We start from the raw sequence: 14,961 nt of genomic DNA on the forward strand, positions 1-14,961 counted from the left end.
AATTATCACTAACAATAGTTATGTCCGAACGCATCAATGGTGGTTTTTGATAAGGTTTTGATAAAATACGAAAATATAAATTCTAATCTAGAAAGCAAGTAAATTGATCAATGGCAACAAGAATGGAATAAAGGAAACTACTTCTCAAGTAACGATCCAATCTATTCCACGAATTATAAATAATAGCAAGTTTATGTTATTTAGCCTCGGATAATGACTCTAAATTAACTTCTTCCGAAGATTAACTAGACTACCCAATTGAAGATCCCTCAAGCAATTAGGAGCATTAAGAACACCCGAATATGGCTACAAGTGGTATTGCCTATTCCTAGGTCAACTTCCATTAGATGAGGGTTAACGCCCCAAATTCATGTTAATTATTCTATCCCAACTCCGTTCTTCCTCTTCCGAGTTTCAAACAAAGTAAATGGGCGAGTTCAACGGTTAGCTAATCCATTGAAAACATTCAAGAACAAGAATAGTTAAAAGCAAGAACTTACTTGATTAAGAATAATACATATGAATAAATAAGCACAACAAGAGTGTCAATCTTAATTGTCACCAAGAGATTTCCATCAACAAGGATTAAATAGAAGAGAGAACATTTTTGTAGGAACCCTAGCCTCCAAGTTGTGAAAGCTGCCAAAGATATCTGATGTTTTGCCCTAATTTTCTATTTATATGAACTGGAATGGAAGAAATCGTCAAAACCCAAGTTCTGGTCGAACTGGGCAGAATTTCCTTCTACGCGAACGCGCTATGTTTCTGCGCGAACGCGTAGAATCACGTGATTCCTTCAGCGCGGTCGCGTGTCCTTTCTACGCGAACGCGTGGACTTAATAACGCGCGTGGGCGCGGTCGCGTGGGTTACCTGCGCGAACGCGCAGAGTAATTTTCCACGAAATTTTCCAGAACCTTCAGTTTGTTTCCAGTTTTGCAGCTTTTTTGCTTGTTTTCCACACTTTGGCTCTAGGGACCCCGTATTACCTGAAACATACTAAAAATCACGTAAAATAACATAGACTTGCTTAAAAACAAGTAAAACTTATAGCCGAAAAGCGTCAATTGTGGCGTAAAATCACGCCACATCAACGATGAAGTTGAGCTGTGTGTATCATCACAAACCGATGAAGCCACCCTCGGTCGTAATCGTCTTCGGGATCGATCAGGCTTCAACTTCCTCTAGGAATCATATGAACAATTCCCCCTCGGATCACACGAGGTATATATATGTGAAGCAAATAGTCAAGGGTGAAGGTGACTCCGGCCACATTAGCCAACCTCTCAATACAATACACAAGTCTCCAAACCTGTGGAGCGATCTGCCCGATGCATATCCGATACCGGCGACAGAAGTCCTCGATCACTCGGTGAACAGGGAGAGTGAAGCTTATGGCAAAAGATACGTGTATGACAATGAGTAACCGGCAATGTGGTGATTCATTTTCACACTTTCCCCAACAAGGAAAACGTCAACATCTGCGCTTAAATTGCAATCTTCTCTGACCACAATAATGACACCATCATCAATACAAGATTCAAAATTCTCCACCGAATCATAATGGTGAAGAATTTTGCAGTCATTCGTATAGATAAGACCCGATGGGAGAATACCGGCAGGAAGAGATTCTAGCCCCCGGTCAGGACCAGCGGCTCCCGTTGAAGACATAAACGAGTGTTGATCTTCACCTTGAGTCAATAATGGGATGTGAGCCATGATCGCAGAAGGTTTTTAAGGAGAAGCAAATGAAAAAGTGCAGATGCGTGGGAAAGGAAGAAGGCATGGGCTTTATATAGAAAGAGAATTAAGAGGTCCTGTAGCGTATCAAGGACTCTGATACAAGGAGGATTCCCCAAAAAGATTTGGCGGCTGGGTAATGATGACCTAGCATCAGGCAGAGTGAGATCTTGACTGGAAGGTCTTGGCTCAGGTAATTGAAGGCGACTGTTCAGCTTTATGCGGGTCCATTCCCCGCCGTTAATAATTTTACCTAGGGAAATGGGGGGACTATCTGTATACGGGTAAAACCGAGGATAAGGGCACGCTCAGTTTCCCGTTGTCATGGTGATGCTCGGGCACCATACAATCGGCTCATCGGGAACGAGGCATCGAGCTTGATCTGGAACGAGGCGATAAAGGAAGGGCGGTTAACTGCCATAAGGAGAAGGCCGAAATATCCGCCCTCAACCGGATATTTCGACACCGATCTCGATAACAGCTATCACCAGATTTCTTTCCTTTATTTAGAATTGTACTAGTGTTGGGACTCCTCTACTATATAAAGAGGAGGTTCCCATCCATTATGGGGGGTTCGCAACAAAAACACAAAAGAATTCATATCAAGAATAATAAGAGTCCTTTGAAATCATTCCCATCTGTTCTTATGTTTATTACTCACCGTATAAGTGTTCAACAGAAGTATCTACCTCGGTCTTTATACCTGAGGCTAGACATACTTGGTAGTCGGTTAGATTACTGCTTCTTTGTTTACTTATTGCCTTATTTCACTATTTAATCCGTAATTGAATTTAGCCACATATCTTTGGCATCACGCATAAATTTAATTGTTCTCCGTTTTAAGGTTAAACACCAGGATGTGATGATATTTTATTTAAACTACTTCTTAAAAATGTTTGTTTTGTTACAATTTCATTTTTCTTCTCAAGTACTCTTGACAAAAAATAGAGAACGCAAAACATGGCTGATTTACCTAGCTCAGCCCTACAATTCATTTTCTTTTTCCTTGGTTCTTCTTTTTTTGTTTAATTGTTCGATATTTATAATCTATTAACTAATTAAAACTTGCATCGAATTGCTTATTAAAATTAGATTCGTAATTTATTCCTTTGATTGATTCATGTGTTGGATAGACGTACTAAGAGAATTGCACTCCTGGCAAGAAATTTGAATCGGAAACCTTTAATTAATAATTAAAAAGTATCAATCGTCCATCATAATTCGCTGCAGATAAACCACCGTCTCTCAGGTATCCCGATTAATTATTATACCATAAAAAGCCAATAATAAACAATAACTCTCCTAACACTTTTGAAGCCTAAAATGTGTGGCCAAAATTTCTTAAGCTAAGCTAAGTCATAATGAGACATGATGCATTGCAATATTGCATTTACCTAAGCTATAAGTTCTCTTGCATCAAAAAATCTGTCTTGATATCCCTTCCCCTTGTTGCGAATCTCATCTCATTATGATTAGGATATTTCTCTCAATAACTATCGAGTTTTAGTGTAACAAATCAAATTAATTATTTATCTGTGTTTAGCATTTAAGCATCAAATCAACAGATAAGAAGGGGAAGATTTCGGTTCTAAGCATAATGAAAAGAGAAATCCAACTTATAATCGAATGGATATTTTTTCTGAAAAAATTGAAATCATCGAATTTGTAAATTTTAATGGAAGATGGAAGAATATTTTATTATAAGGGAATTTTATATAAAAATATGTGCAAAATAAATTGAACAAAGAGTATATTAAACCGGGCAAATTAGTCCTACTATATTTTTTTTTATTTAATAATAAATGGGTTAAAAGTATTGTTACAAAAAAATCAAAATTAGAGAGGTAAACGTAATATTATAAACCATAAGAAAGGTCACTATGATTAAGGCAAACGTGAGGGGAGGTCTCTAAAATTATTCCTAATATTTTTTCCTTTTTTCTCCCTTTCACCATTAATTCTTTCCCACGTACATTTTTCTCATTTCTTTTCTTTATGCGTTCTTTTCTTTTTCTTTTTCTTTTCCTTTTCCCCGTGTGGAGGAATGGATATGGACCCAACATAATGGTTGGCGTGATGTGACAAGAACTCATAATTCATTTATGCTTTAAACCAAACTTGTTTAAGGAATATTTTAGATGAAATAATACTTTTTATAAATTAAATTTTCAGATTGTCAAATGAAATTAATTTCAAATAAAATTTTAATACCAAAATACTCATTTTTAATCTCAACTTTAAATACTTTTTTTCCTTTACATTAGATTCTATCAACTATTGTTCAAACGTCAATTAGTTTTAGTGAATATTCTAAAATGAGGGTAAGGGAAATAGGAACCATATTTTTAGTAGGCGAGGAGACCATGTTTCTTATTTTCTTTTATTTTGCTTTTTGCTTTTTCTTTGTCTGTCTTTCTGTCATATGGGAAATGAAGATGGACCCCAACAATTAATATAATTGGTATTTCAGCGCAAGTACGCATAATTCGTTTAATTTATTTAACACCCACCACTCGTAACTCTATATAATTTGCAAGTTAGGAAGCTAAAAACACCATAATCTCCATCCATGGCTTCAATATTCTTACAAGTTCTTGCAGTAATTGCAGTGCTATATTTTCTTCAAGAATTACACAACAAATTCATGAGAACGAAGAAACAACTTCCTCCTGGCCCACAAGGGCTTCCATTTATAGGAAATCTTCATATGATTGGGAAAAATGTCCACCAAGATCTTCATAAATTAGCCAAAAAACATGGTCCCATAATGAGCATGAGATTTGGTCTGGTTCCGGTAATTGTTGCTTCATCTCCTCATGCTGCTGAACAATTCTTGAAAAATCATGATCTTGTTTTTGCAAGTTGGCCAAATAATAGAGCTGCTCAATTAATCGCATATGATCAGAGAAATTTGTCATTTGGAAAATATGGACCTTATTGGCGGAACATGCGAAAATCGTGCACGTTAGAGTTGCTCAGTACTCTCAAGATCATTTCTTTTCAATCCATGAGAAAAAAAGAAGTTGCAAATTTTGTGACCTTTATCAATCGGGCAACTTCTAGTGGTGTGGAAGTAGATATTAGTGCTAAACTTGCTTCATTAGGTGCTAACATGGCTTGTTTAATGTCATTTGGAAAAAATACATGGATGATGAATTTGATGAAAGGGGGTTTAAAAATGTGATTCAAGAGACTTTGCTTATATCAAAAACACCATATATTGGTGAATTTTTTCCATTTCTTGATGTGTTTTATTTGCAGAGAGTTGTTCCTCGTATGAAGGAATTGGCAAAGATTTTTGATGAATTTTTGGAGAAAGTTATTGATGAACACGTTCAAGATTCTAAGGAGGAGAAGCAAACCAAGGATATTGTTGATACTATGATGAATATCATGCAATCAGGCGAAGCTGGATTCGAGTTCGATCGTCGCCATGTCAAAGCTATTTTGATGGTAATGATTTGTTCATCATAACATGAATAAAGTTGCAAGTCAATTTTAGTTAAGTTTGACTATATTTTTCGATGTGTAAAAAGATTTTACTAGCAAGATCATCTTTATTTGTAATACGTAACTTATCGTATTTTCAAAACCACAAATTCCACTTTTTATTTAGGGCTACTTCATGCAAGTCAGCCTGGAATGCATTTAGAAGCTCCAAAAATCATACTTTAACAGGTATTAAAACATGGCACCCCAAACTGCCATTTAAAGTCTCTTTCTTCATGCTGAGATTACTAGAAAAGAGGTTGCCAACCGATGAGATTGTCACTAAAAAGTTTAAGATACAATGTACTTCTAAGTGCACTTGTTGTATCCATGCTTCTTGTGAATCAATCGATCATTTATTCTCCACAAGCCAAATAGCTGGAGAGGTATGGTCCTTTTTTAGCAACTCTTGTGGAATCATCATTCAACAGGGAACAGTGAGAGCTATGGTTATGAGATGGTGGCTTACCAAACCAAAGAATAAAGTGCAAGAAGTGGTTTTGCAATGTCTCCCTACTGTGATATGCTGGAAAATATGGAAGGCAAGGTGTTCTTACAAGTTTGAAGGTACCAAGTATTATGCTGGGCAGGTCATCCTATGAACATGTTATTACATGCTACCTTCCCCTCTCTCAAGTTTCATAGTAACCGGACGAGCAGCATGTGTCTAATAGAAAGATTGCAACAATGTCTAACCATCAAAACAGTGAGCTAGGTGAAACCTGCATCAGAAAGCTTCAAATTAAATGTGGATGGTTGTAGCAAAGGGAATCCGGGAAGTGCAGGAGGATGAGGTATAGTGAGGGACCATAATGGTAATTTCATAATGGCTTTCTCGGCTTTCTTTGGAAGATGCTCAAATAATGTAGCTGAGGCAAAGGCTATGTTGATGGGGATTAAATGGTGCAAAACCAACAACATAAGGAGCCTTATTGTTGAGACAGATTCCGAGATCGTTAGATCCCTTGTTACTGATGAATCAAAACAAAATTGGCAGATTTTGTATTCGATCCAAAAGATAAGGGGATTGGTGAAGAACTACGAGGTAGAGCTCAAACATACTTGGAGGGAAGGAAATACAGTGGCAGATTTGTTGGCCAACTGGGGGGTAAGAACCAAGAGGAAGACATTCTTCACTGACGCTCTCTCCCTTCCGAGACAGGTGATAGCTGCAATGAAGAATGATCAAGAAGGCAGATGTAACTTTAGAATTAGACCTAGGAATGGTTTCTTCTCTGTTAAGGACTTCATAAGTTAAGGATCAATTGTTTAGGTTTTTTTTGCTAGTTAACACCCCTTCGTGGAGGTATGTTTACTCAACTTATTAGAGGCAATATGCCCGCCAAATGTGTATATGCAAGAGGCTTGGTCTAGTCCTCCTCTGTGTAACATCGTTAGTGTTATGAGAATAAATTCAAGAACCAAAAAAAAAAAAAATTAGGGCTACTTGTAGATTTTTTAGGATGACTTGATAATTCTTTTACCCCATCGCGCAGTATACACCCTTATCTATGTAATATATCCTATACTAACATGTGATCCTAGCGTGAGAACAACTTGGTATACACAACTAAGCTTCCCAATAAAAAAAAAAAAAAAACTGGGAGGGCACCTTACCTACGTGCAAAAACAATAAACCAAAGTTTGTCCTTTTTTCTATCTCTTAATTTTAGAATTAGGCATTTGAATTCTGTCCATAAAATGAGCTTATTCCCATTCTAATTTTTTTACGCCGACTGTTTATATAATTAAACTTAAATTTTAAATTATATGCATTGCCAGTATGAGGAATTTTTACAACATCAAGCCACTTTACATGTTATAGCAGTTAACCTATCTTATTTTCAAAATTATGAATCTCACATTTTAAGGAGGCTACCTGTAGACATCCTTTTGAGTGACTTGATAGTGTAAAAAAAACTAACACTGATGATGTATATAACTTAAAGTCTATTTAAAAAGTATGTTAAAATTTTATCCTTCCTAATATATTCCAGATTGACCAATTTTTTCTGATACAAGATTCGTTTTGAAATTCTTAAATTTACTAGGTAAAAGTAATTGATAGTGTACTTAACATAGGGTAACATACACGTGAATATTATTAATTTAGAAACTGAAAAAGAGCTCTTTATGCAGGACCTGCTAATAGCTTCAATGGACACCTCATCAACAACAATTGATTGGATTTTTTTGGAACTTTTAAGGCACCCAAAAGTAATAAAGAAATTACAAAACGAATTGGAACAAGTAGGTGGCAAAAATAGAATGGTGGAAGAGTCCGACTTGGAAAAATTAGAGTACTTAGACATGGTCATAAAAGAAGGCTTTAGGCTTCACCCAATTGCACCACTACTAATTCCTCATGAATCCATTGAAGATTGCATAATTGATGGCTTTGATATACCTAAAGGCTCAAGAATTTTAGTAAATACTTGGGCAATTGGAAGAGATCCAGAAGTTTGGTCAGAACCCGAAAAGTTCATGCCAGAAAGGTTTGTTGGTAGTAACATCGATCTTCGTGGACGTGATTTTCAACTTTTACCATTTGGCTCTGGGAGAAGAGGCTGCCCCGGATTACAATTAGGACTCACAATCGTCCGCTTGGTGCTAGCGCAACTGGTTCATTGTTTTGACTGGAGTTACCAACTGATATGATGCCAAAGGATTTAGACATGACTAAGAAATTCGGTTTAGTTATGGCTAGAGCTCAACATTTAATGGCTATTCCTACTTATCGATTATTGCATGTATAGTTGATATTAGGATGCCGAATGAGTAAGTTGTGCTGAGTTGATATTTAATTTGGGGCTCATTTAGGCATGTCAAAATGGATTAAGTAAGTGAGGCAGGTCGGTGACGAGCTAAACAATGAGTCATAGCCCGACCCACCCTACCCTTACCAGATTTATTCTCTTTAATTATGTTCAATTATCATCACACAAATCTAATTAAAAAAATCTTTATTATAGCTATGTATAACATATCAAATAAGAAAGGGAGCCTTGGCGTAACTAGTAAAGTTACTACCAGGTGACCAGGAGGTCACGGGTTCGAGCCGTGAAAACAGGCTCTTGCAGAAATGCAAGGTAAGGCTGCGCACAATAGACCGTTGTGGTTCGGCCCTACCCCGGACCCCGCGCATAGAGGGAGCTTAGTGCACCGGACTGCCCTTTTTTTATAACATATCAAATAAGAAAATTATTTAATATTATCTTTTCAAGACTTTTCTTGAGTCAACTTGAATTACTTATTTAGCTCAAGTCCACCTCAACTTTTAGATGAAAGAATTTGACCGAGTTAAAATAGATTGAGGTAATAAATGATTCAAAGTTATGCGATTGTATTTATATGTTGTGTTTTTAATCTCTAACTGCTATGCATGATTATCGGTATGATATCTTACCGTTGATATCTGAGTCACCATAATTTGAGAATAAGATCAATACTTAATCTTAAATTTGAGCACACAAAATTATGTTTGCTGTAATTTTATCGTTAGCAACAACAATTATTTTTGGATGTATATTTTTCCAATTCCAATTGTAACGTGGGTTAAGAAAAAATTAAACAGAAAGAGGTACACGATTGTATGGAAGCAGAAGAAGCCTCAGGGTGGATTTTATCCACTGTATTGCAAATTTGCATTAACTCGTTTATGATTTATGAATTCAAAATGTTGCCCGTTAGGTCAGCTATTTATTCTTGCAAAGGTCGGTCAAGCTAAGTTATTAAATGATCCACCACTGATTTTATATATAGGCACAGGAGGAAGGAGACATTTTTTTTTTCCTTTTATTGTCTTAATCTTTTTCTTTTCTTTCCTCTCCCTTTACCGTTAATTTTTAGTTTAAGCTAAGCTTTATACACTGAATAATATTTTACATGATCAAATTATTCAAGTGAAGTGATAAAAAATATTTAAACCGGCAGAATATATTACTTAATAGTTAATCCCACTTGCATCTCTCATTTGTTCTGTTCTTCTTTTTTTGTCTTTTCTTTCTTGTTCCTTTCAACATTAATTATTTTTTATCTTCTTCTCTAGAAAATAATATTTTCTCCTATCATTTCTTTTCTAATTATGTCTTGACGTTCTTTTTTTTTTTTTTTTGGTCTTTTCTTTCTTGATTCCCCCCCCCCCCCCCCCCCCCTCATTTAGACAAATGAAGATGCACCCCAACCATTAATATGATGGTTGATGTTACAACACAAGAACCCATAAAGTTCATTTATTTCACAACTACCACTCTTTAACTTCTTTCTATTATTTCAAGTTGGGAAGAGAAAAGCACAGCAATCTCATTTCATGGCTTCACTATTCTTACAATTTCTTGCACTACTTGCAGTGCTATACATTTTTCAAGAATTACACAACAAATTCATGAAGAAAAAGAAAAAACTTCCTCCAGGCCCAAAAGGGATTCCCATTATGGGAAATCTCCATATGATTGGCAAAAATGTCCACCAAGATCTTCATCAAATAGCCAAAAAATATGGTCCCATTATGAGCATGAGATTTGATCTAGTTCCTGTAATTGTTGCTTCATCTCCTCATGCTGCTAAACAGTTCTTGAAAAACCACGATCTTGTTTATGCTAGTAGACCAAATAATAGAGTTGCTCAATTAATCGCGTACAATCAGAGAAATTTGACATTTGGAAAATAAGGACCTTACTGGCGAAATATGCGAAATTTGTGCACGTTAGAATTGGTTAGTAATCTCAAGATCAATTCATTTCAAGCCATGAGAAAACAAGAAGTTGCAATTTTTGTGACTTTTATCAATCAGGCAACTTCTAGTGGTGTGGGACTTGATATTAGTGCTAAACTTGCTTCATTAGGTGCTAACATGGCTTGTTTAATGGTATTTGGACAAAAATACATGGATGATGAATTTGATGAAAGGAGTTTTAAGGATGTGATTCAAGAGGCTATGGTTATAGCAGCAACGCCACATATTGGTGAGTTTTTTCCTTTTCTTGAGAAGTTTGATTTGCAGTGATTTGATCGTCGTATGAAGGAATTGGCACAGATTTTTGATGATATTTTTGAGAGAGTTATTGATGAACATGTTCAAAAGTCAAAAGAACGTAAGCAAACAAAGGATATTGTTCATACTATGATGAGTATTATGCAATCTGGTGAAGCTGAATTCGAGTTCGATCGTCGCCATGTCAAAGCTATTATGCTGGTAACGTATTTTTGTTCATCACAACTTAAATAGAGTTGCAAGTTAATTTTAGTTGAGCTTAACTAATATGTACCGATGCGTAAAAAATATTTTCACTAGCAGGTCATCTTTATTTGTTATAGTAACTTATCATACTTTTAAAGTCATAAATTCCACTTTCTTTTGTAGGTTTACTTGTAGATATTTTTGGTTTACTTGATAGTGTACTAATTCTTTTACTCCATCTGTATATTTTTATTCAAGTTTAACTAATATTCATCGACAATGTAAAAAGAATTTCACTAGCAGGTCATGTTTACCTATTTACAACAAGTAATTTGTCTTACAGTTAAGGTTACAAATCTTATATATTGAGTCACTTATAAATAACTTTTGGTGACTTGATAGTAAAATAATTCTTTTACGCTATCAATATTTTTTTGTAATTGTAATTTCACCATCATGTAGGGAGTTTTGGCCATGACTCCACCCTGTATATATATATATTATATAAACCAACAAATAAAGACATGAAAAAGGAAAACGATAATTCCCAACCTCTCCATCTACATTAAGTACATTAGACATTCTTAACTTTGTACGATTTGCTTCAAACCAAGAACTACAAGTAGTGTATATAGGGGTGGAGCTAAAGTATAGTTAATGAGTTCGGCTGAATCCAGTTGTTTTGGTCCAAATTCTGTATTTGTCTTAAGATGCGTTGGCCGGACTCTTCAAACATGTCATTAAATGCGTGTCGGATCCTTCAAAAGTAATGTAGTTTTGAAGGATCTGATACGGAGGCAACGACATTTTTAAAAAATTCGAACAACATAAGTCCAATGCAGGCTTTAGGCCGCAACTATATTAAGGCCCCAAAATTACTCATATTATATGTATAATTTAAATCATTATATATTTATTAAAACAACAACACATCCAGTATAATTCCACAATAATAAATAATTATATATTTATTATTAGTCATAAATGAAATCCATTTAATTATTATTGTGATTTTTTTTATTAATGATTACACACATATTTTTCAAAGTCTATGCTACTTCTATAATATATAATTGATGTCATTACAATTGAATGGCGTAGGCAATTGAATTTTTAATTACTTTATACTTCCTAATGTTATCTATTCACTTTGAACTTGGATCAATCTTGCTTATAACTTTGGCTTTGGAAGATCTTCAATTTTTTGAGTGCTTTTTTAAACATTTTTCAAGTTCAAGCTAAGCAATTATTAAATGATTAGATAAGAAAAAATATTATCTTAACCTTGAATGTCTTTGAAAGCATAACAAAGAGACAGTCCGTTACACAAAGCATCTCGGATTAGCAGAGTATGGGAAAGGGCCGCACCCTAATAGTCACTAAAAATTGATGGTTTTAATCTACTTTTAAAGTTATTGTAATAGAAAAAATTGCATAAGTAGAAAATGATACTCTAATTGGCATCTTCAATCAAGTGAAGTTTTACTTGTATTTTTAAATGTTACTATTGCTTGTAGAATTTTTTAAATATTTTTTTAACAATTGCCTAAGTTTTCAAAATAATATCAATGAGATCTTACTTAAGATCAACAATATCTCACGAAAACTTTCATGAATAGACTATATTGTCAATTGAGAAAAATGATGCATCCAAATATAATTAACTATATTTCAATTTAAGTATCTATAATAATAAACATCAATAAACTATATAAAAAATTATTACATAAATATATAAATATAAGGCCTCTATATTTCGGTTTTAGGCCACCTAGTGTATTGAGTCGCCCCTGCATAGGCCTCTACATATATAGTGATGCAGTTCTCATGGGATCCTATACTTGTCAGTTAGCATATTAACAACTAACAAGGAATTCAGTCCAAAAAATTATGTTACAACACTCCTGACAGTCACACCAGTTGATAGAAATTAGAGTTGCCTAGACCATCGGAAATATATAAGTTGTCATTTTAGTTTTGAGTTTTTGAAGAAAACTGGTAAAATCGGAAAAATATGAGACTTGGGGTTCTTTAGACTCAAGTTTGTTGAGAATTTCTCAATTGAAAATTTCAATCAAGAAGAGCTGTGCATAAAATGAGCATTTTCCTCTTTAAAATTTCTTACACTGACGGTTTAGGTTTATATAAAGTCAAACTCGACTTTAAGTTATATACATCATAGGTATAAGAAATTTTTACACCGTCAAGCCACTTTTACATGTTATCGCAGCTAACCTGTTTATTTTCAAGATAAGAAATCGTACATTTTAAGGAAGCTTAACTGTAGATATTTTTTGGTGACTTGATAGTATAAAAATTATGTATACTGATGATGCATATGTAAACTCTATTTAAAAGTATGTTAAATTTGTTCTACTTAATACTCCAGACTAACCAATTTTGTCTGAGGCAACATCTCTTTGCAATTCTTAAATTTATTGGGTAAAAGTAATTGATATTGTATCTAACATACACTAACATACATGCAAATGTTATTAGTTTAGCAACTCAAAAAGAACTCTCTATGCAGGACATGCTAATAGCTTCAATGGACACCTCATCAACAGCAATTGACTGGATTTTCTCTGAACTTCTAATTCACCCTAAAGTAATGAAAAAACTACAAAATGAGTTGGAACAAATAGTTGGCAAAAATAGAATGGTGGAAGAGTCTGATTTGGAAAAATTAGACTACTTAAACATGGTCATCAAAGAAGGCTTTAGGCTTCACCCCATTGCACCACTATTGATTCCTCATGAATCCATTGAAGATTGTACAATTGATGGCTTTGATATACCTAAAGATTCAAAAATTCTACTAAATACTTGGGCAATTGGAAGAGATCCAGAAGTTTGGCGGGAACCCGAGAAGTTCGTGCCAGAAAGGTTTATTGGTAGCAATATCGATCTTCGTGGACGTAATTTTCAACTTTTACCGTTTGGCTCTGGAAGAAGAAGTTGGCCTGGATTACAATTAGGGCTCACAATCGTTCGCTTGGTGCTAGCACAATTGGTTCATTGTTTGACTGGGAGCTACCAAATGGTATGATGCCAAGTGATTTAGACATGATTGAGAAATTTGGTTTAGTTATGGCTAGAGCTCAACATCTAATAGCCATTCCTACTTATCAATTGCATGTATAGTTGATGTTAGGATGTCAAATGAGTATGTTGGGTTGAGTTGATCTAAGGATATTAAATGAGCTTAAGCTTAATTTCGATATGTCAAAATGAACTGAGTTAAATAAATGAGGCAGTTCAGTGACGGACTAAACAATGGGTCATAGCCCAATCCGACCAACTCTTACCGGGTTTATTTCTACATTTATTTTTTTATAATTTGTTAGTTATCATACAAAATTAGTTAAAAAATATCTATTATAGTTATATATAACATATCAAACAAAGAAATTATTTTAATATCCTTTGAAAACCTTTCTTTGGTCAATTTGAATTATATATTTAGCTCAAATTCAGCCCAACTCTTAGATGAACAAATTTGAGCAGGTTAAAATAAATTGAGTTAATAAATGATTCAAGAGTATATGTTTGTATTTATATATTGTGTTTTAATCTCGAGTTTGGTTATCGGTATAATTCTTAAGGTTCGTATCAGAGCCACCACAGTTTGAGAAAAAGATCAATATTTTGCTGTAATTTTATCGTTGGCAACAACAATTTTTTTGGGATATAGATTTTCCCCATTGAATTGTAAAGTGGGTTAAAAAAACTTAGTGGAAAAATCTAGGTACAAGTTTGTATAGAAGCAAAAGAACTAGTCTTCCTAACAATGGGTACTTCGTAATTCGATGCAATAACCTGGAGGACAAAGATGAAGTACTATACTGAGGTCCATCTATGATGGCAAATAGACCACATTGTTAAGGTATGTAGCCCAGATTTCAATTCTAACAATGAGGCTATTGCATATGATAGGGGTACTTACTCACTAAGTAGAATTGGCAGTGGGTTAAGATGTCCTTGTATGCTGATGAGTGTACATCCCAATATTGAATGTATTAAATAATTCCTAATGTTGCAACATGAAACTGACAACGTGGAATGTGCAAGGGTTGAATAAAGTGTATAAGAAAAAGAAGTTCAGCGTGTCTTTGAAAGAGGCAAATATAGGATTGACTGTTGTAATTGAAAATAGAGATTAAGACTATTTATTTTCTCTAACATCTAAATGTATAAAATTTTCTTTATTTAAAAACTAAATAATAGATATAAAATTTATTTACAATAGTAATAAATAATAGTACATCAATAAGATACTTTTAAAAAAATGTATAAAATGGTTGATGGTGGTAATAACTAATTATGGTGGTCTAGGTACTGACTAAGGAAGGTGGTTATGGGTACATAGTAGCTAATGATGATGGTGGTGGACAGTATTGGTTAATAGTTATAGTTGATTGTGGCAATTGATGGTTACACTTACAACAGATAATATAGTGATATCTAATGGTGGTGGTAATGATTGATATTAGTACTTGGCAACTTACCATGTGGTGATTAATGTCAGTAATGATTGCTAATTGTTGCGGTAATG

The 14,961-nt window shown here is 34.4% G+C and overlaps 2 pseudogenes; both read left to right on the forward strand.

Annotated features, from left to right (window-relative positions):
- Positions 1–4,286: 4,286 nt before the first annotated feature.
- Positions 4,287–7,983, forward strand: LOC132599451 (cytochrome P450 71AU50-like; annotated as a pseudogene).
- A 1,498-nt stretch (positions 7,984–9,481) lies between these two features.
- Positions 9,482–13,704, forward strand: LOC132600416 (cytochrome P450 71AU50-like; annotated as a pseudogene).
- The last annotated feature ends 1,257 nt before the right edge of the window (positions 13,705–14,961 follow it).

Source organism: Lycium barbarum, chromosome 6 (assembly GCF_019175385.1).
Source record: "Lycium barbarum isolate Lr01 chromosome 6, ASM1917538v2, whole genome shotgun sequence".
In the NCBI taxonomy this organism is placed as follows: Eukaryota; Viridiplantae; Streptophyta; class Magnoliopsida; order Solanales; family Solanaceae; genus Lycium; species Lycium barbarum.